The following is a 20632-nucleotide window of genomic DNA, read 5'->3' as shown; positions in this document are numbered from 1 at the left end:
ATAAGACGTTAATTACAGCCGCTCTGACGGAGAGGGGAGGGATTCCAGACAAGGGCTTTCTCTGGGAGTAATGTTATTTAATCAGCAGGCAGCTCCATTCTGGAGCCAATTAGTTTCGAAAAATTTCCTAACCGTATTCTGAAGTAAGGACTAAAGCTCAAATTACAGCCTCATTGTTAGAGCTGCGGAGGGTTAAGAGAGATCATTGTCCTCCGGCGACAGAGGTCATAAAGTGTCTTATGCGCTCTTCTCACAGTAGATAGTAACTGAGTGGAAAGTTCTCGAACTGAGTCAAGAATACTTTGCACTTCCACCATTACCGAAAGTCAGAAATAGAATTCATGGCAAGAGATGCTATCTCAAGTTCCAAGGCTTTCAGCATCATTCCACTGCTCCAATATTTTTTATACGACAAATGATTGATCGATACGTGAATGGAACTAGAAGGAACCTAATTTTTGGTACAGTGGAAAGTATCATTTGCCATACAGTCAGGACCGTTCAGACTCTTTCCCAAGAGACATATCAGTTGGCGACCATCCTTCCTTAGACGTAAGCTCATACGTACTTTTTGAGAACATTTAACGTGGAAAACAGAGGTTTTTCTTACTGAAACCGGTAACCATAAAAATAAGTTTCTTTAAAAACAAATTTAAATCTAGAGTACGTGGAAGTGAACTGTTCCTTTTCTCAGTACAATTACACAAATATTCTGCTGTAATCTAAACATTAAAAGAACAAAAAATTCATTTTCGTTGAAGGTAATCTACGCGGTCTTTAAAAACTTTCAGGGAAATTTTCTTACTAAACGAGGTGTAGTTAGAAAGTCTCCAGGATTTTCATTTTTTAGAAATAATTTTATTTATTCGTGTACGGTAATGCCACCTGTTTCAAAGTCGTCCCCGTTAGATATACAATTACGGCAGCGCATCTTCCAATCCTCTGAACACTTCTGGAACTCGGCCTTTGGGACAGGACTTCGCTTTTTCAGGAATGCGCTTTTAATCTCATCTACGGTTGTTAAACGGCGGACATGTGAGGTTCTTTTAATTTTTGGAAACAGAAAAGGTCATACGAGGCCAATTCTGGTAAATATGAAGGCTGGGGGACCATTAAATTGGCGTTTTTCGCCAAAACTTCGCGAACAAACAACGAAGTGTGAGCGGGTGCTTTATTGTGTTACAAAAGCCATGAATTGTTACACACGTTTCGTATCTAAACATCCGAAAAGATTTTTGGGATGAGCCAGTTTATATGCAAGCGTCATCTGCGACATATCTGATTGTGACTCAGTGATCGTTCATAATCATTTCTTTCGCTTTTCCACATGTTCACCATGTGTTGATGTTCTGGGGCGCCCAGAACGCCCGTCACGTTCAGCATCTCCTCCATCTTGGAATCGCTTACACCACTCGTGAACCCTTGTTTTACTTATAGCAGACTCATAAAAATAAATATTTAACATTTCTGAAACTTTGTTACATTTTATTCTGTTTTTGTAGCAAAATGTAATGCAAATTCTCTGATCCATTCTCAAAACAAACTAGGAAGCAGACACATGTAACTTTGAGGTCCAAAACAGCTGCCAGTGTACAGATACGTTCCAAACATTTACGGGGAAAAATAGCGAAAAGTAACGGGAATCGAGCTAATAAAAGGGTGAAAATATACGGTAACAGTAAAAAAACGTCCCAGTAAACACGGATCGGCAAACATCCGGTTGCGTGTTAATTGTCAGTGTGTGGTTATGACTCGCCACCGACTTCAGTATGAAATATTTTACTTATTTAGTGGAAATGTATTTGGAATGTAAGCTTTTCGACTTTCTCATTTAATTGGAATCAAATTTGAACGATGCGCAACAGTGGGTGGCACATGGATGATGGGGACAGGCTCATCTTACAGCTGATGGTACATCTAGCGTACCAATATGCCCTAAGATGAATAGGTCAAACACAGCCGGTATCTTTGCCCCCAGGTCACTTGGCGTCAGACTATTGGGTTTTCTGTCAGGATCAGTTCAGAAGCGTGGTGTATGTCACTACCGTTGATACTGTTGAAGCACTGGAACAGCGAATGGTAAGCTGTCGACAGGATTTAAAAGATTATTATTGGATGGAGGTATTTTAAGGAATTTTACCAGTGACCTTACCTTGGTGATAACAAGGTTCTAGTCAGATCACTAAAGTTCAGAGCTGTCGGGATTGGCAAGCACTTGGATGGGTGGCCAAGTGGGCGTACCTAATGCTGTTGGCAAGCGGGATGCACTCAGCCCTTGTGAATTGAGGAACCGCTTGACTAAGAAGCAGGGCTCTGGTCACGACAACTGGCAATGGCTGGGAAAGAGGTGTGCTGAGGATGACACGACAGTCGGTAGATATCGTTGGGCCTTCCGAGGCCAGTTGGGACGAAGTTTTAAGAAATTCGTGTCCCACTGCAGAGGCCACACGTGAACACACCTCATTTAACAGCTACGAGTGAGCAGTAATTCATAAATTGCCCAGGTAGTATTTTATTTCATACAAAGGTAGGCTTTAGTTGAAACTTGTGCCAAACTTTCCTTTGCATCTTGCATCTTGCACCTCGCCATCGAAGGCACCTAAAACCCTAACCCCTTTTCTGGTGGTGGTGGTGGTGGTGGTGGTGGTGGTGGTGGTGGTGGTGGTGGTGGTGGTGGTGGAAGGAGGAGGAGGAGGAGTCATTAAACAAAACAGCAAAAATGAAGATGATAATCTGAACAAGCAAGAGGTAAAATATCGTATCAAACGACGTGTATTAGTTGAAGCAACCAGAAAGAATTACTCCAGAAGAGACATCGATGACACACTACGAAGTGCTCGAGTTGAGACAAAACTGTTTGAGTACACCGTAGAAATCATGGTGTGTGAATAAAATACGGCAACCAGAAAATATTGCACAAAATCACGAAACTTAAAACGATGGATATCAAGTACGAAATCGTCCATTAAACAACAATTAACGGAGTAGTTTTGAAGAAAGAACTAAGTTTAAATGCTTGAAGTTCTTTAACAGCCTTCAGCCAATTTTATAACAGATTTCAGCTGAAAGTAAATGATTACTTCGTGATTATAACAGCAAGTTTTGGTAGTATAGTAACCTAAGTAATTAATATTTCTCCGCACACTGCTTATCTACTACACTGTGATAAGCTTGCGAATGATTATACGGAATTACGAAGATAAAAAACAATTAGTGTTGTGCAGCAGTACAATGTACAGCGTGCAGTGCGCTATATTGGATAAATAAAGCGCGAAACCCTGAAATCGGTAGTGAAACGTCTGACTGAGAGTTTACGTTCACAAGATTCGTTCACCCTAGTGTCAGGAGAAAAATATCCACATCTCACAAACAAGCTATGTGCTGCAATTCTACGAGTTAAAAAAAAAAAAAAAAAAAAAAAAAAGCATTCTGGGCCCTTCACGATAACAACGACAACAGAACAAGTACAACAGCGGCTTATATGACTTAGTCACTTTTCTGCCGCCGCCCCCCCCCCCTCTCTTTTCCAAGAGGCCCACTTCTAGTCATTCCATCGGCCAAGACAGTGTACTTGGTCAGTGCTTCATACTTTAGTTGTTAGTTACGTATGTATTCATCCTATAGATCATTTGCAAAAATCACAAATAGTAATTGACGAATCATGCATTCAGTTAAGTTACCTCGCAAAGATCGATGTTGACATGTGAATTGTGTGCCAGAAGGTATTTCCCATTGTATCACGTATTAGGGTTCCTAACCGTTCCATTCGCTTATGCCTTGATTCGCGTTGATGCCTTTGGTCATGCTCCAGTTAGATTGATCTTGTCTTCGTGGTCTCTGCGGGAGAGATACGTATGGGTCTAAAATATTTCTGGATGACCCGCTTGATACCATTTCTTCAAACTTTGTAAGTAGATTCTCGTGGAATAGTTGGCGTGTGTCAAGCGTCTGGCACTATAGGTTATTCAGCATCTGTGACGGACGAGACAAAGCTGTGATCAATCATGCTGCTCTTCTTTCAATACGGTCTGCATCCCCTTTTAGCCCTGTTTGGTATGGGTCCCAGACACTTCAGGAGTATTCTATAACGGATCGCACATTTTCTGTAAACACTGACCACAGTAGGCTGATTGCACTTTCTCCCTGTCCTATCAATGACCCGAAGTCTACCACTAGCTTTACCTACGACTGAGTCTTTGAGAACATTCAATTTCTTATCTGTAGTAATTGCACGGATCGACTGTTTCTACTTCTCATCATAGGATACTATACCATGTGTCGTTTGGTGAATACGTTATTGCAGCTAGTGGGCTCAAACTCAAAAGTTGATTTAATTGTGAACTGCTCACTCGCTTTTTGGATTTTAGCTTTTGTGTGTGGTATTATCGTAAAAGCTTTTACGATGGCACCCGCGTGGATTCAACAAACAGTATCGCCAGTTAAAGATCAGACTTTTATTTATTTCTTCAGCTGTGAGGCGATGTTGTTACACACCCTTTGTACGGGTGCAATGAAGTTTCACAGAATTCTGAAATGATCAGACGTGGACATGCTTGTTATTTTATTTTGTGCGAAAAGCTGTAGCGAACTCTGTAAACAGCAGCACAGCATTAAAAACAGACCGCTGCTGCGTAAGCTGACGCACGTTCTGCGGCCGCTGCTCGCCGCGTTGCCGCAGTTTATGTATTTGTTCAACGGGGCTGGAGAAACACTGACTTCATACAAGCAAGCAAACAAACAAACGAGGTGACGACTCGTGGTGCCGTCATAATGTTCACCTCGTCTTGGCAGTATCGGAGGCTAACATTTTCGCCAACGGACAGAGTAAAATACATAGAAAAATATCAAACTGCAATTTCTCCTTATTGTTAAAAGTAAAGATAGGAATATCGTAACCGATTCAGTCGGTTGTTGGAAAACAGTAGTCCAGTGCAGTTTTAGTTTTATGTCTGGGTTGATTTACTCATTCTTTTGAGTGAAACCGATCTACAGGAGCAGCCGAATGGAAACGATCAGTTCACTGGATTGTTACTTTACCTATCGGTTGGACTATTCATTGATATTTTCACCAAACTCAGGAAGCACCCAAATGAAAGCACTTGATTCAGATGGTTTTAGTTTTACGGAGCCATAGGATTATTATTGATCCATGTGTTTAGAGTGAAACAAGTTTGTGGAAGCTACCAATGAAAACAGTCGACGCAGTCCGCCGTCTTGAGCTATGAGCGGAAACATTCAATCCCTTTGCCATTGCTGAATCACTATTGTTTACTGCACTCTGTAATCTCCTGTCTACACTGTTATTGCTTTTCTGATATTTTCTTTTTATTGAGTACAAAGAAGTAACTATTAATTCAGTTTTTCGTCCATGTTTATGAACAGTCGATTTCTTAGTATTGAATTTTTGTGTCTGGATCAAAATGCCAAAATGCTCAATGGCGTGGGAATGGAAGAAATCAGTGACTGCATAAAAAGTCGTTCTCAAGATAAATTCACTGCAGGTTCACAATATCTCTAAAGTTGATACAAACTATATTAAATAAATTCAGAGATAATTAACGAATGATGACAAATAATTTCTCACAAAAAATTACTTTCCTTAATGGCAGTACAAATTTAAAAAGCATGTAGCTTAGTCACCAAACAATTACAAAAATTATATCTTATACGATCTGTTCACATCAGTTCAGCACTTACTAAAATAGATTTATCGGTTTTTTAAATGGACACAACGCCATTTGACTGTGTTGTTGGTTATTTAAATATGACTCAGATTTCGACCTTTTATGCCATTTTAAAGTGATTGAGTTTATTGTTTATGTCATTAACATACACTGCAGGAAGTCAAGCTCCAAATGGGCCATAAATTAAGAAAAATATTCGCCCACCTATCCCCCCCGAAATGCCAGATGTAATATCGTCATCCAGTAAAAACATGACATGCTCCCACTGTTACTCACTCATCTTTTTACAAGATGATTATTTTACATGTGACATTTCATGGGGAGAGAATGTTTTTCTTAATATATGGCCAATTTTGTGCTTGATGTCCTGCAATATATGTTAATGACATAAACTCAATCACTTGAAAATGGCATAAAATGCCGAAACCTGGATCGTAATTAAACAACAATGCAGTCAAATGTCGGTGTGTTCATTCAAAAATTACTGTAAGACAGTTGCTTCAGATTTATTGTGATTGGTGCAAACCAGCTGAAAGTGAGAGGTAGATCATCAGCGAATTTAAATAAAGAAGTAATAGTTAATTATTTAAACGTAAATTTATAATATAGCACCAGTTATTAATCTCTTGAAACAACCGAAAATCTATATTTAATGCCAGAACTAAGAGAGAGTATCGCGTAAATGGTATAATATTCTGGCAAACCATGTGAAAATACATGACTTCTGTAATCCCCAGAGTCTGGAGATGGGTGTAGAAAAGCAAGCAAGCAAGCAGGTCGGGACCAGAAACAGTAACGTCTTAGAGTCGAGGGGAAGCGACTCGGCCTTTGGACAAAAGTTTCGAGAGTGACTTCAATCCACGCTCTGGTCACATGTTGGGAGTGGATAACCGCCCGACAGCGTGGGAAATATCTAGTGCAGTGAGGAGTATTCCTACAGTGCATGTGCTTATGCTGTCTGTCTTCACGGTATATGTAAAAGTGTCTGGCAGCCGATAGCTATACGAATGATATAAAAACAGCTGCAGAATATAGCAAAGCAAGTGTTCAACTGGACCTGCTATAGTGTATAAACAGAATGGGCAATATGTCTGTAACAATACGTTCGCTCATCGGCACCCCTAAGCGTACCCTTGCATTTTCATTGTTGTTCTATCGATAGTGATGTTGATTGCAGTACACCAACCCATGTCGGTGATGTCTTTCCAAGCATTACGTCTGTAGGTGTGGTATTCATTATCACATAGTGCTGGACGCCTGTTCTTCACATCACTTGTTTGAGAGAATCTTGCCAGGATGCAGCACCTTCCAGAAGCGCTGATTCGAAGACTGTGTCAGATATTTTCCTAGGACTGAGGAGAATTGAGACATACAGTCTTGTATGTATTTGATGATCTGTAGACAATTTTTGCGGGGTTTAACTGCCAGTGCAATATGGCGATGTATACAAAATAGTTTTTGCCGCTGAACTTGTCGTCTGCAGAAAAGAATGGCAGATAGTGCTCCGACAATGGCAGCAGCAGCAGCAGTTTGACTGGTAAATTCAGTGATGGACAGGCTGTTCCATTAGGATTGCTAGGAAGAATGCACCCTGTGCTGTCCTGGGAAGCACTGGAACCTCTCTTGGCTCTGGACCTGCATTGCAGCTATGCATCATCGCACCAGCAATGGTGCCTGGGTGCATACATATTTCGACAGGAATTTCTGGGGTGTCATGTATGAAACAGATGCCACCGCCTCATGCTTGCAGGACCGGAATGGACAGCTGTGAGGAGTCGGCAGCATTGGCGTCAGGTGTCGAGTGGCAGGGTGTGTTTATTAGCGATTTTTTGTTCAAACTATATTCCATCGATTTCACTGACCCATAGGATTCTGCGGCTTAAAGAAAAAACTAACCCATACATGTGAAGAATATCAAATTAATTAATTTGCATAAATTTTGTGTATCAGCATGGTGTTAGCGGTACAATAATTAAATTGAGGGTGTGTGTGAGTGGGTGACATGTAGCAGAGTAGCATGTAAAGTCTCAAACACTAGGTTAATTTGCATAATTTTTATGGAAAACGCAGTACAGTAGTTTAAGGGAGGTGGGTGACAAAAAAGAATGCGCCAGAAATGGCGTTCAAAAGCATGTGAAATTCGAAAAGTGTACCATAAAATGGCGGGAGGACATAACTAATTACTTAATTTGGTATCAATGGCAGTACAATAGTTTAAGGAGATGGAGGTGACATGGAAAACTACTTAATAGAACTATAGGTTAAGTGCCAAGAAAGGGTCAAACATTAGGTGAAGACACTCAGAGTACGCTGCCAAACATTAGGTTATGCAACATGTTTGGACCATGTAATTACTTCTCACAGGGCCTACATGTTTTCAAACAGCAAATAATGATGAGCATGAGAAATCTAACCCCCACAAACTGAATTTTTTTTATAAATAAACAATATACCCTTGAATTTCCTGTTATAAGATCCTTTCTCTCCACCTCAAGACCACCACCTTAGGTTACATCACAGAAGGGATGAAAGGACCCTCTGGTGGCAGTACTGTGTATTAGGTCAGTTGGACTTCGCACCTCAGGGTGAACACACTTGATAGTGGTACTGCCTCTAATTGTTTAAAGAAAGACTTATGTCCATCCTATCCAGCACAGTCTGAGTCCCTTCCCAGACAATTCGTAGGAGAAGGTGGCGGTCGGATGACTTAGGTTAGTGAAAATAGTCCAAGTGCCGTTTTTTCCCGCCATTTTCTCAGTTTAGTGGAGGTAGCCATGGTATGATCATTGTCCTGATGGAACTTCCCGCCATTTTCTGCTGGAGGGGTGGGGGAGGGGAGGGGATTTACCAGTGGGTGGGAGGTTAATTAATTGATCAATTTAATTAAGTAGTCAATCAAATTGATAAGAGTGAGAGGAGCTATTTCAGTAACTCAGACCTGAAAGTGTACCTGCAGCAGCGAGGGGGATGGGGGAAGGGTGAGAGGGTAGGGGAACAGTTGGTTAAGTACCTGTCAATTGGTAGGAGAACAACAGGTTTGCCCATGGGTGCATACCTGTCCCTGATGTAGGCAACCCGCACTAACAAAATGCGCTACAAATGGCCTGGCCCTACTACTACCACCTTGTTGTTTGTGCTTACCGGTTTTTCGTGTTAAGCGTTTTCGAGGGAAAAAAAGAAAGTTGTTCACTATATCATTAATTGGGAGCCACTGACAGGTTCAAGACGAAACACGTGGAGCCGGTCGCGGTGGTCTAGCGGTTCTAGGCGCTCAGTCCGGAACCGCGCGACTGCTGCGGTCGCAGGTTCGAATCCTGCCTCGGGCATGGATGTGTGTGATGTCCTTAGGTTAGTTGGGTTTAAGTAGTTCTAAGTTCTAGGGGACTGATGACCACAGATGTTAAGTCCCACAGTGCTCAGAGCCATTTCGAAACGCGTGGATACAGTGCATTTCCCACTTGCTCTCCTGTGGGGAATCTCGCTCGCTATTCGAAACCAGAAGGGGTCCCCTGGTAGCGGGCTGCGGCTTTTACGCTGCGCGGCGCAGTGCAAGCAAGTGCGGACCCCTGTGAATATTGCACTCGCTGCAGGGTGGGTGCAGTGCGCGGCTCGGTTGCATACAGTGCCGGCAGCACGGCGCCAGCCTAGCACACTGCAGGCCGTTAATGATTCACGCACTGCGAGTTTCACCGTCCAAACAATCATCTGTTATTTATATGCGCCCTTTCATGCAGAAAAGCAAACAAGAGTACTTATCGTTGGTGTGTGATACCGTATATTCCAACTGACGCTGTTTTATTCAATCTGTCGGCTCGTTCAATGCTATTTGAGTTTACCAGGACAATAATAAATCTTTTCATTTGAGATTAGCGCTGTATGCCAGGGCTGCAAACGTAACGACTAAATAATATATCGTATATATTCGCTGCTGTCGCGACACACACCCAGTACAGTGTACTCCTTACTACCGCAAAGTAAATCCATATGCCATGATTGACTGGGAGTTTCTCACTAGTGATGCTCAGCGGCTGTTTGCAGGTTCTTTCAACTGGACGTCACATAGGCTACTAGGACGTTTTTAACCTATCCCAGTAATACTACAGCGAAAGAAACGAAAAAAATTCCGAACCGTGTGTGGTTCCTGGCATACCTCATCAATGAGAGGTGAAGGATAGTATAAAAATTCCGATGTCTGACAGGGATTCGATTCCGCGACCTTATGGTCACTAGCCTCGTACTTTACCACATACTTTTCTTTGTTGTTAGGTATATTCGGCATTTTTCGTTTGCGTTTCTATGCGCATATCACAGACACCTCAAATTCCATCGATTCCAACTTCAATATGTTTTATTTTTCTATTTTTAATTACTCAGCTTGGCCAGTCTTCGGGCTGAAAACGCAGAGCTACCGTGTAGGGCTACTAGAGCAATCGTTTCTCAACCGCCGTACGTTGATCTGTGACGAATACATGTTAGGTGTTTCGCGAGATTTCTAATGTCTCTTAATATTTCGCAGATAGAATGTCAAGAACACACACAAATTATAGCAAATCGTTTCTTGGAGCAAATTGATTTGCAAGAAATCATCCATCATTATAAGTGATTATATGCATAGTATAAAAAATCAGTTTATGTACTTTACGTATTTGCTCTTTTGCATTAAGAGTGTCGCGAAAGTTTCAAACGTAATTTGGTGTTCCCCAAGCGAAATAATGGGAAAGAAACGTGGCACGAGACGACCGATTCCAACGTTACCGTAGTTTGTACACCTCGTTGTACATAAAATGAGTGCAGTAAAACATGACGTCACCGCTCAGCAATGAGAGCACTGGTATTGGCTGACAAACGAACGACGTTAAACGTGACGCAAGGGAAGATAGTTGATTATTTTGCGATGCAGATAGCGCTGTTAAGGTTATGTTTCAATGTTGCATTTGATTTCATAGTTACGAAAGTGGATGGTTTTCGTTCCATAGCTTGAGTGCGACGAACAAATGCTTTTAATAGTCCCAGACATACTGAAGAGCTGTCACAAAAGTGTCGTTTCGGCATGATTTGTTAAAATGAAGTGGCGGGTAATGGTACGTCGACATAAACTGAACAGCAGGTAAACCCTTACTCAGAAAATATCGCAGTGGAATTGTCACTTTGTTTCAGGTGACGTAGTAGAAATGTGTAAATGGGCTCGAGTAAATGTTACTTCATGAAAACCTCTATCTTCCGCAGTCGAAAAGGATTGGAGGCATTTTACAATTTTGACAGTAATCATTTTTTGTAGCTGTACTTTATTCACTGGTTCTTTTAGAAACTAAAAGAGGCTTGCCTGGCTCTCAGATTGTACAACAAACAGACTGCTGTAATATACAATTAAAATTGATAGGCACTGGTATAAAGCTATAACCACAAACTTAGAGCGAGTTTATGTGATAGCTCTAAGCTTGTGGTTATAGCTTGATACCAGTGCCTACCAATTTTAATTGTATATTACAGCACTGAGGATGGCCACTAAGTGACTGAAAATCGATTTTGCTGACAATAAAAGAACAAAATACGGCCAATGCTGATTTTCCTTCCAATTCTATCCACTATTTGGTCGTGGTGCACACAACACGCCATGAAGTCGCCAATCAATGAAGTGCATTATTTCAGTGTATTGGTAGTCACTGCAACGTCGAGAATACGGATATTATGCATTCGCAAATAGACATTAGACGCTATACCTTAACTACATTCAGTTCAAAACCGAAAAGGGATGAAAATGCAACTGAGTTCACTGGTAGCCTCTATTAGTACGTATCTCAGGTCGTTGTACAGTATTATAAATTGTGTCTTCACCAGCAAGTCGCTATTCCAGCCATAGACAAGAGCAGTACTTTCTGCGTGATTTTCTCCGCTCTTTTTCGACAGTCCCTTTCAGAGTTGACGCTGCTATTTCACGCGCGTTCGCTTTCGTAAAGAAATTGTGTGATTCGCAAGCCATGTAAAGCCGACGAAGGTCGCTGGAGAACGCAAATCACGTCAACCAACTCGTTCCAAGTGCGCCATCTCTCGTGACATCGTATATCCCGTCCGCGCTCATGTGAGCGTTAGCTGCCTCGTCCTGTTGTAGCGTCGCAACTTGTTCCGAGCGTACGTTTGTTTTAGGATAGCTTGCTGCGTGTAACTTCGGGGGCTGACGTCTAGCGGCCTATGCGGGAGACACACGTGCATCTGTCACTGCCTGCCGTGGGAAAGCTATTCAGTGTCTCTTACTGAACGCGTACATGCACCACTTATGAGAACTTAAATATTATTCAATCATTTTCAAAATCGATACACTACCTTTTGTTATGCAGGAGAAGATTGTATAAAAAATCTCAATATTGTAACTATCATAATTTCGGAGATAAAGAAAAATACGTAAAAACCAAAAACAGACACTTAGAGAATTCAGTTAGGAACTATAATAGTTCATCTTTTGGTATCATTTGAAAACATAAACAGAGCCCTGAGTGTGCAGAATTAACTGAGATTTTCATATTAAAACTTTAATTATTTCTCATTTTCGTAATATAAAAATCAGACGAAATTATTATTTGTGTCTAATATTGTTATGTGAGCCTGCGAGTAAATGAGTGTGTGTACGTGGGACATATATCGAATTATATTCCGTCTTAAGTAACCTGCAAGAGTAGCACAAGCCTGTCGTGGGAAAATGATCCTTGGGGATTTACCCACTTCTCTGATGACGTATGTCTAGACGTGATTGCTATCGTAACAGAGCAACCAGAAAGTCTGCTGGAGTAAAATCTGTATCTAAAGAATATTTCCAGAATTGTTGGCTTTTCATTTTCGTTTATTAAACATTACTTAAATATTTTCATGTCAGATTGACGTAAATGCGTCTGTGTATAAGGATTGGTGCAGACCAGTTTTGGTGAGAGTATGATCACGAACGAGTATTCTGACTGGCAGTCAGTATGGTCAGCCAATCAGAATTGAGACGGTTCCCCCCCCGTTACCTGATAGATATACTGGGAGGGAGGCTGGAAGAGAGAAGTCGCTCGCTAGCTTTGAACGCGGACGGTCATGTTACTAGTGCCAGTAAAAATGTGCAAGATGAAGAATTACATAGTGTTTCAGTTATTGGTGAGCTAAGTCGATAATAGTTGTTAGGGACTGCTTAGCGAGGTTTTGACTAAATCTGTTGGACAGATAGTCCTGTGTAAAAATTTGGCCTTCATAGTATCTGCGTGGCATGTTTCAGTATTCAACCCCTGAACAATTTTGGCGAGCAGTTTCTCTTTTAGAAATCCACAAGAAGGACCGAGTGTAATAACTCATATCTGTGGTGAAATTGACTGTGAAACGGTATTTAATTTGGGTAGGGTTTGGACAGATTTCTGCCTGCTGTGCGTGTGAAATGTGTGTATTAATCATGAACTGTAAGGTAATAACCAATAGTTTAAATATGGACTGAGTAGTGCCCTTTCTTTGGTTATTAAGGAAAAAATAAACATTATTGTGTGGAAATTTCGGACATTATTTTCCAGAAGCCAATCCATTTCTTTACGGGCCGATAAAATTAAGTGAAAGTTTCTCTACAGAACTTTCTTTCATAACTAGAGTTCTGCGACCTCAGTAATTATAGATATTAGGTGGTGTTTTTTATCACCGCTGCTTTTAAATCATCTTGTACGTATCTACGTTGGCGAGTGAAGGGACATCGAGCAGACGCCGTTCTGAGGCGGTGGACTTTAAATTTGAACAGTACCACGAACGACAAAGCCGGCCGCTGGGACCGAGCGGCTCTAGGCGCATCAGTCTGGAACCGCTACGGTCGCAGGTTCGAATCCTGCCTCGGGCATGGTTGTGTGTGATGTCCTTAGGTTAGTTAGATTAAGTAGTTCTAAGTTAAAGGGGACTGATGACCTCAGATGTTAAGTCCCATAGCGCTAAGAACCATTTGAACCATTTTTGAACGAACGACAAGTAGCAATTAAACCCCGCTCCGCCGCTCTGTGTGAGGACGTCGGCTTAAGTACACTACTGGCCATTAAAATTGCTACACCTCGAAGATGACGTGCTACAGACGCGAAATTTAACCGACAGGAAGAAGATGCTGTGTGATGCAAATGATTAGCTTTTCAGAGCATTCACACAAGGTTGGCGCCGGTGGCGACACCTACAACGTGCTGACATGAGCAAAGTTTCCAACCCATTTCTCATACACAAACAGCAGTTGACAGGCGTTGCCTGGTGAAATGTTGTTGTTCCTCGTGTGAGGAGGAGAAATGCGTACCATCACGTTTCCGACTTTGATAAAGGTCGGATTGTAGCCTATCGAGATTGCGGTTTATCGTATCGCGACATTGCTGCTCACCTTGGTCGAGATCCGATGACTGTCAGCAGAGTATGGAATCGATGGGTTCAGGAACGCCGTGCTGGGTCCCAACCGCCTCTTATTACTAGCAGTCGAGATGACAGGCATCTTATCCGCATGGCTGTAACGGGTCGTGCAGCCACGTCTCGATCCCTGGGTCAACAGATGGGGACGTTTGCAAGACAACCATCTGCACGAACAATTCGACGACGTTTGCAGCAGCATGGACTACCAGCTCGGAGACCATTGCTGCGGTTACCCTTGACGCTGCATCACAGACAGGAGCGCTTGCGATGGTGTACTCAACGACGCACCTGGGTGCACGAATGGCAAAACGTGATTTTTTTTTTTCAGTTGAATCCAGGTTCTGTTTACAGCATCATGATGGTCGCATCCGTGTTTGGTGACATCGCGGTGAACGCACATTGGAAGCGTCTATTCTTCATCGCCATACTGGCGTATCACACGACGTGATGGTATGGGGTGCCATTGGTTACACGTCTCGGTCACCTCTTGGTCACATTGACGGCATTTTGAACAGTAGACATTACATTTCAGATGTGTTGCGACCCGTGGCTGTACCCTTTATTCGATCCCTGCGAAACCGTACATTTCAGAAGGATAATGCACAACCGCATGTTGCAGGTCCTGTACGGGCCTTTCTGGGTACAGAAAATGTTCGACTGCTGCCCTGGCCAGCACATTCTCCAGATCTCTCACCAATTGAAAACATCTGGTCACTGGTGGCCGAGCAACTGGCTCGTCACAATACGCCAGTCACTACTCTTGATGAACTGTGGTATCGTGTTGAAGCTGCATGGGCAGCTGTACCTGTACACGCCATCCGAGCTCTGTTTGACTCAATGTCCAGGCGTATCAAGGCCGTTGTTACGGCCAGAGGTGGTTGTTCTGGGTACTGATTTCTCAGGATCTATGCACCCAAATTGCGTGAAAATGTAATCACATGTCAGTTCTAGTCAAATATATTTGTCCGGTGAATACCCATTTATCATCTGCATTTCTTGTTGGTGTAGCAATATCAATGGCTAGTAGTGTAATACGTTCGTACCATGACCAACGCCTGTAATGGAGGCAGATGGAAGAAAATATAGAATAAAATATAGAATGGTGTGTGTGTGTGTGTGTGTGTGTGTGTGTGTGTGTGTGTGTGTGTGTTGGTTATATGCGACGGATCAGAGGTTGAGGATGCGCTGTGTGCTGTGTGAACCGGCCCCTCTGCGGACAGCAGCGAGCAGGAGGCAAAGCGACCACAGAGCTGGGGTTGGCTCGCAGGGGGATAAATCGGACAGGTGCGGATAGAGGGACCTGGGGATTGGGCAGATCGGTGGGGGTGGCACGGGACAGGGGTGGATCCCGCGAGAGGCGGATCCGGCCGACCGCGGCCGCTGCACGCTGGTTTGCCCCGGCAGCCACGTGTCTGCATCCGCGCCAGTCCCACTAGTATGGTTTCCCGAATTACTAACTAACACGGAAAAACCTGTACTGTCTCGCGGCTGGAGTGTTCAGATTCACCGTAAGTCACGCTATATTGCGTTAGTAGCTATTTACACGTCCGTTCTAGCACGTAACTAGAGCTCGCGGAGTTGCGTTGGTTGCCTAAACACGATTTCGGTCTACGTCTACATCTGGCAGTAAATCTTATGGAGCTCCTCTCAAGCGCTTCAAGGGTCAGCTAAAACACGTCATGAGGATGTCTGGCGTAAAAACAAAAACGTTGGAAGAATGTTCTGTCGACTGCTTACTGTGGAGGAATGCTGCATCCACCGCTGTCAACGTGATGAAACGAGAACGCAGCGCACACGTACTGGTCAAGCGGCAAGCTAGAAAACTCCGTGAGTTGCGACCCCACCTTCCTCCGACAATCCATTGGTGTTTATGTGGAGGCATGTTTTATGCCAGGATTCGTCCTTTCAGCCACCTTACACACATCCATAAGTTGAGTCGATATGCCCATTCTCTACAGAAAGAATTTGTACATATTCGGAACAGAATTTCAGCCGCCGACGACGACGACGATATCATACTCACCAAGCCACCTAACGTTGTGCAGCGGAAGGTACCTCTGGTACCACTAACTGATCCCTCCTATCCTGCTCCACTCTCGAACGGCACGTCGGAAGAATGATTGTTGGTAAGCCTCTGTGTTATTGTTGTGGTCTTCAGTCCGAAGACTTTTTTGATGCAGCTCTCCGTGCTGCTCTATAATGTGCAAATCTCGTCATCTCCGAATAACTACTGCAGCTTACAGCGTTCTCAATCTGCTTACTGTATTCTTACTGTATTCATCTCTTGGTCTCCGACTACAATTTTTACCCACCGCTCTTCCCGCCAATACTACATTGGTGAATTTTCTGGTTTCGGTCATTTCGTGACATGTATGTGGGAGAAAGTAATATGTTCTCCAACTATTACCGGAAAGTCGAGCTTTCAATAGCAAATCTTTCCGTCGTGGACAACGCCTCTCTTGTAACGTCTGCCACTGGAGTTAGTTGAACATCACTGTAACACTCTAGCGCGAACTAAACGATCCAGTGAGGAAACACGCCGCTTTCCGTTGGATCTTCTTTCTCTTATCAGTCCTACCTTGTGAGGGTCCCAAATTGGCGAAAAATACTCCAGAATCGGTTGAACAAGTGCCTTACAAGCCGCTTCCTTTGTGGATGAGTTAAATTTCTTTACGATTCTCAAGTCTGGTATCTGCTTTTCCTACTAACTGTTTCATGTGCCCATTCCACTTACAGTCGTTCTGTATAGTTACTCCTAGATATTTTAAGGTGGATACTGTATCCAGCAGTTTATCAATAGTGTATATCTACAGTAGCGGATTACTTTTCCTATGTATGCGCAGTGTGTCACATTGATTTACATTCATTGTCACCTGGCTGTCCCTGCAACATTCATCAGTCCTCTGTAGGTCATTCTGCAAATCCATACTGTCTTCTGGCGTTGCTACTTACTGACAGGCAGCCGCATCATCTGTGGACCACCTTAAAGAGCGTCCGACCCTTTCTGCTACATCATTTATATACACCGTAAACAGTTACTGTCCTATGACACTAACTTGTGGTACTCCGCAAATTACCTTTACAGCTGTCGATTTTGTTCCATTAAGAGCAACGTGTTGAGTTTCATCTGCAAAAAATGTCTTAGTATTGCATGGAACCAAAGGCAAGTCAGTACCAGTACGTCAACGCGCATACGGTGTAAGGTGAATGCTGCCAATAGGACCGTTCAGTGTCACCTGTATCTCAGTCGATAAAGACATCTGCAAGTGTGCACATCGCAGCTCCCGTGGCGCGCTCACAAAGTGATTTCGAGAAATTAAAGTACAACCCGACAAATTCATGCAAACAACGCGTCATAATTTCATCTGAACAATATCAACTGAAGCCGTGTCTTTTTCACATCTGAAATAAGGACATGCGTGATACAGCATTAAACGAAATACGCTAAAAGTTAAATGTGTTTTAGCCGCAGACAGTAGTGAAGGAAATTAAAAGGAAAAGAGAAACGCATCGCTGACACTACTTCACAGAAAGCCACGCCTTCGGGACCTCGAAGAGAAATGCTGCTGCTACTGCCGATTAAAATGTAAAATCTATTAAAGTCCTGTCATAGGGCGACAGTTATAATGTGCAATGTATTCAAAAGCAGAATAAAGGATATAATATTTGCTTGTCTTGTCTGACGACTTACAGCAAATAGGCATATAACTCCAGTTATAAGTCACAGTAAAATAGAGGTGGTTCCACAAAGAACGACGTGATTTCGAAACTCCATATTCATTGACAAAAACATACTACAAACTTGAGATAAATTTCAAAATACTCTCTAGATCTTGAGTTTTTAGCTGTGCTATTACAAATGCTCTGTGTTTCCATCACCTACAGCACGAACAACATCTAGGCAATAGCTAAATTAGTCATAAACTTCACACTTAACATCTGCTGTTATGGAAGTTATGTCGGCTGTTATTCTGCTTTTCACTTCGTCTACGACAAAAGATAAAGGAGAGATGAACAGTTTCCTCCAAACATTCTCACAAGAAAAAATCGCGTGGGGTCATGCCTGGCGATTTTGGAGACCAAGAATGCAAGGAATTGTCCCTGGGTCCCGTGCGCCCTATCCAGCTTTGACCTAACTTCAAATGTTGCAGTATTTGCTTTTTCCACAACTTCGGGACCACTCCTGTGACTTCACTTACCAAAAGGACGGAGCTCCACCACACTGGCACAACAACATCTGTCAGTTTATCGATGGCACAGTGCGTCACCGTTGGACAGGGCGCACGGGACACCGAGACAGTGCCCGCCATTCTTGGTCTCCAAGATTGGAAGACGTGACACCATGCGATTTTTTTCTTGTGGGGATGTGCGAAGGAGTGCGTGTTCGTCTACTTCTTATTTCGTGACATAGAAAAAGTGAAGAAAGCAAATGCAGTGTTCAAAACTATGACGAATTTACCTGTCGTCTACTACAGTGCTGTTCGTGCTGCTGTTGGTCACACAGAGCATTTGCAATAGCATAGACAAAACTTCAGATTTTGCGAGTATTTTGGGAGCCATCCCTTATCTGTTAATTTTTATTTATCAGTAAATAAGAAGTTTTGAAATCGGATCACTCTTTTTCAAACACCCTCTATACTGGAATGAGATTTCCACGCTGCAACGGAGTGTGCGCTGATATGAAACTCCCTGGCAGATTAAAACTGTGTGCCGGACCGAGACTCGAACTCGGGACTTTTGCCTTTCGCGGGCAAGTGCTCTACCATCTGAGCTACCCAAGCTACCCAGCGTTCGCAGAAGAGCTTCTGTGAAGTTTGGAAGGTGGGAGACGAGATCCTGGCAGAAGTAAAGCTGTGAGTACGGGGCGTGAATCGTGCTTGGGTAGCTCAGATGGTAGAGCACTTGCCCGCGAAAGGCAAAGGTCCCGAGTTCGAGTCTCGGTCCGGCACACAGTTTTAATGTGCCAGGAAGTTTCACCCTCTATACTGTTTGAAATAAATCACGAAGTTGCAGGTTCTAAAATTTGCCAAAAGGAAATGAGTGTCTCATTAAATTGCCTTGTCAGAAAGATAAACACGTACATATTACAATACTTTCACTGCTTATTATTATGCTCATATAATTCAAAATAATTTTATGGTTGATGGTTTTAGGTTCCGCTCTAAATGACATGATAATATTTTTCAAACAAATTATAAGAAATATAGTTCATTTATCGTAAGATGATACACGTACCTCAACATATCGGTCTTACAACTTACAACAGCAAAATAGCAAATGCAAAATGGCCACGTAATATAATACAGTACAATATAATGTTTCTCGTAATGCAGCGAGTGATAGAGAAAAATGGTTCAAATGGCTCTGAACGCTATGGGACTTAACATCTGAGGTCATCAGTCCCCTAGATTCAGAATTACTAAAGCCTACCTAACCTAACGACGTCACACACAGCCATGCTCGGGGCAGGATTCGATCCTGCGACCGTAGCGGCCGCGCGGTTCCAGACTGTAGGGCCTAGAACCGCTCGGCCACTCTGGCCGGCAGCTGTCATACATCATGTGTGTAGGAATATGTGTTGTTACCATCCACATATGTTCTTGCAATTATTAATTACGTGTGGATATGTCTGGTGTCATTCTGGACAGGTAATTTTTGTTGCAGCGTCTGGCTATATTAGTTCTGTTGGCGTTTCTTTATTTATGAAGCTTTTTATACGTTGATATATTTTAGGTGTACTTGGTAATGACTTAAATGTAAGAACTGTTGAGTACTGCGAAATAAATATTTATTATCAAAGTAACAGCGAAAACGGAAGTGGTCTGTTTACACGTTTGACTGAGGATGTGAGAAAACTGAGTAACAAAAATAATGTAATACTGAGATGTAAAATGCCTTCAAATGCAGCCGTGACATCAGGATCCTGCATACTAAACGGTGATACAAAGTATTGTGAGCTGTTAATGACGGTTACTGTTGAAATAGGAGTTCGGAACGGCAGGAAGCTCTAGTGAAACACATACAGAGGCTCGACATTTGGAATGGGTACTCGCAGTTGACCGTCAACAAAAAGAAATGTAACGATTTGCGCACGAACCAACGATTTGCGCACGAACAGGCGGAAAGACTAACTATTGTTAGTGGGCCTTCTTACGTGACTGGCAATCATTCATTGGAAACAGACGCAATGTAAAATATCCTGTGCGCGTAATGTCCCTGCTAACAAGCTGTTCATAACAGTTCGTGTTGACACGCCAAGACTCACAAATCCTCTTACTTGTGCTGTGATAGCTGCACGAACTGCCACTACTGCCGTTACAATACGAAGGTGATGATGGGCGTCTGTGCTGCGCGGACCTCAAGAACCTTGACTATGGCTGTGAGAATGTTCAAGTGATCACTGATATCAGCGTCGTCGCACGACAGACGCAACACGTCCAACTTGCGTGGCAGTTTTCCGGAAGATCCATCCTGCCACTCTGAAGGCCACGATGTGACCCCTTTCAAACTTGTTAAGTTGGCTGTAGAAAGCACGATTACGGTCTCCATGGCAAGACTGC

The 20632-nt window shown here is 42.9% G+C and overlaps 1 protein-coding gene across 1 annotated transcript in view; it reads left to right on the top strand.

Moving 5' to 3' along the window:
• Nucleotides 1–20632, top strand: part of LOC124605730 — a 553029-nt gene that overhangs the window by 360400 nt on the left and 171997 nt on the right. The window lies entirely within an intron of this gene.

Source organism: Schistocerca americana, chromosome 3 (assembly GCF_021461395.2).
Source record: "Schistocerca americana isolate TAMUIC-IGC-003095 chromosome 3, iqSchAmer2.1, whole genome shotgun sequence".
In the NCBI taxonomy this organism is placed as follows: Eukaryota; Metazoa; Arthropoda; class Insecta; order Orthoptera; family Acrididae; genus Schistocerca; species Schistocerca americana.
Note: the sequence above shows the minus strand (reverse complement) of the source record. Positions and strands in the feature narration are given on the sequence as shown.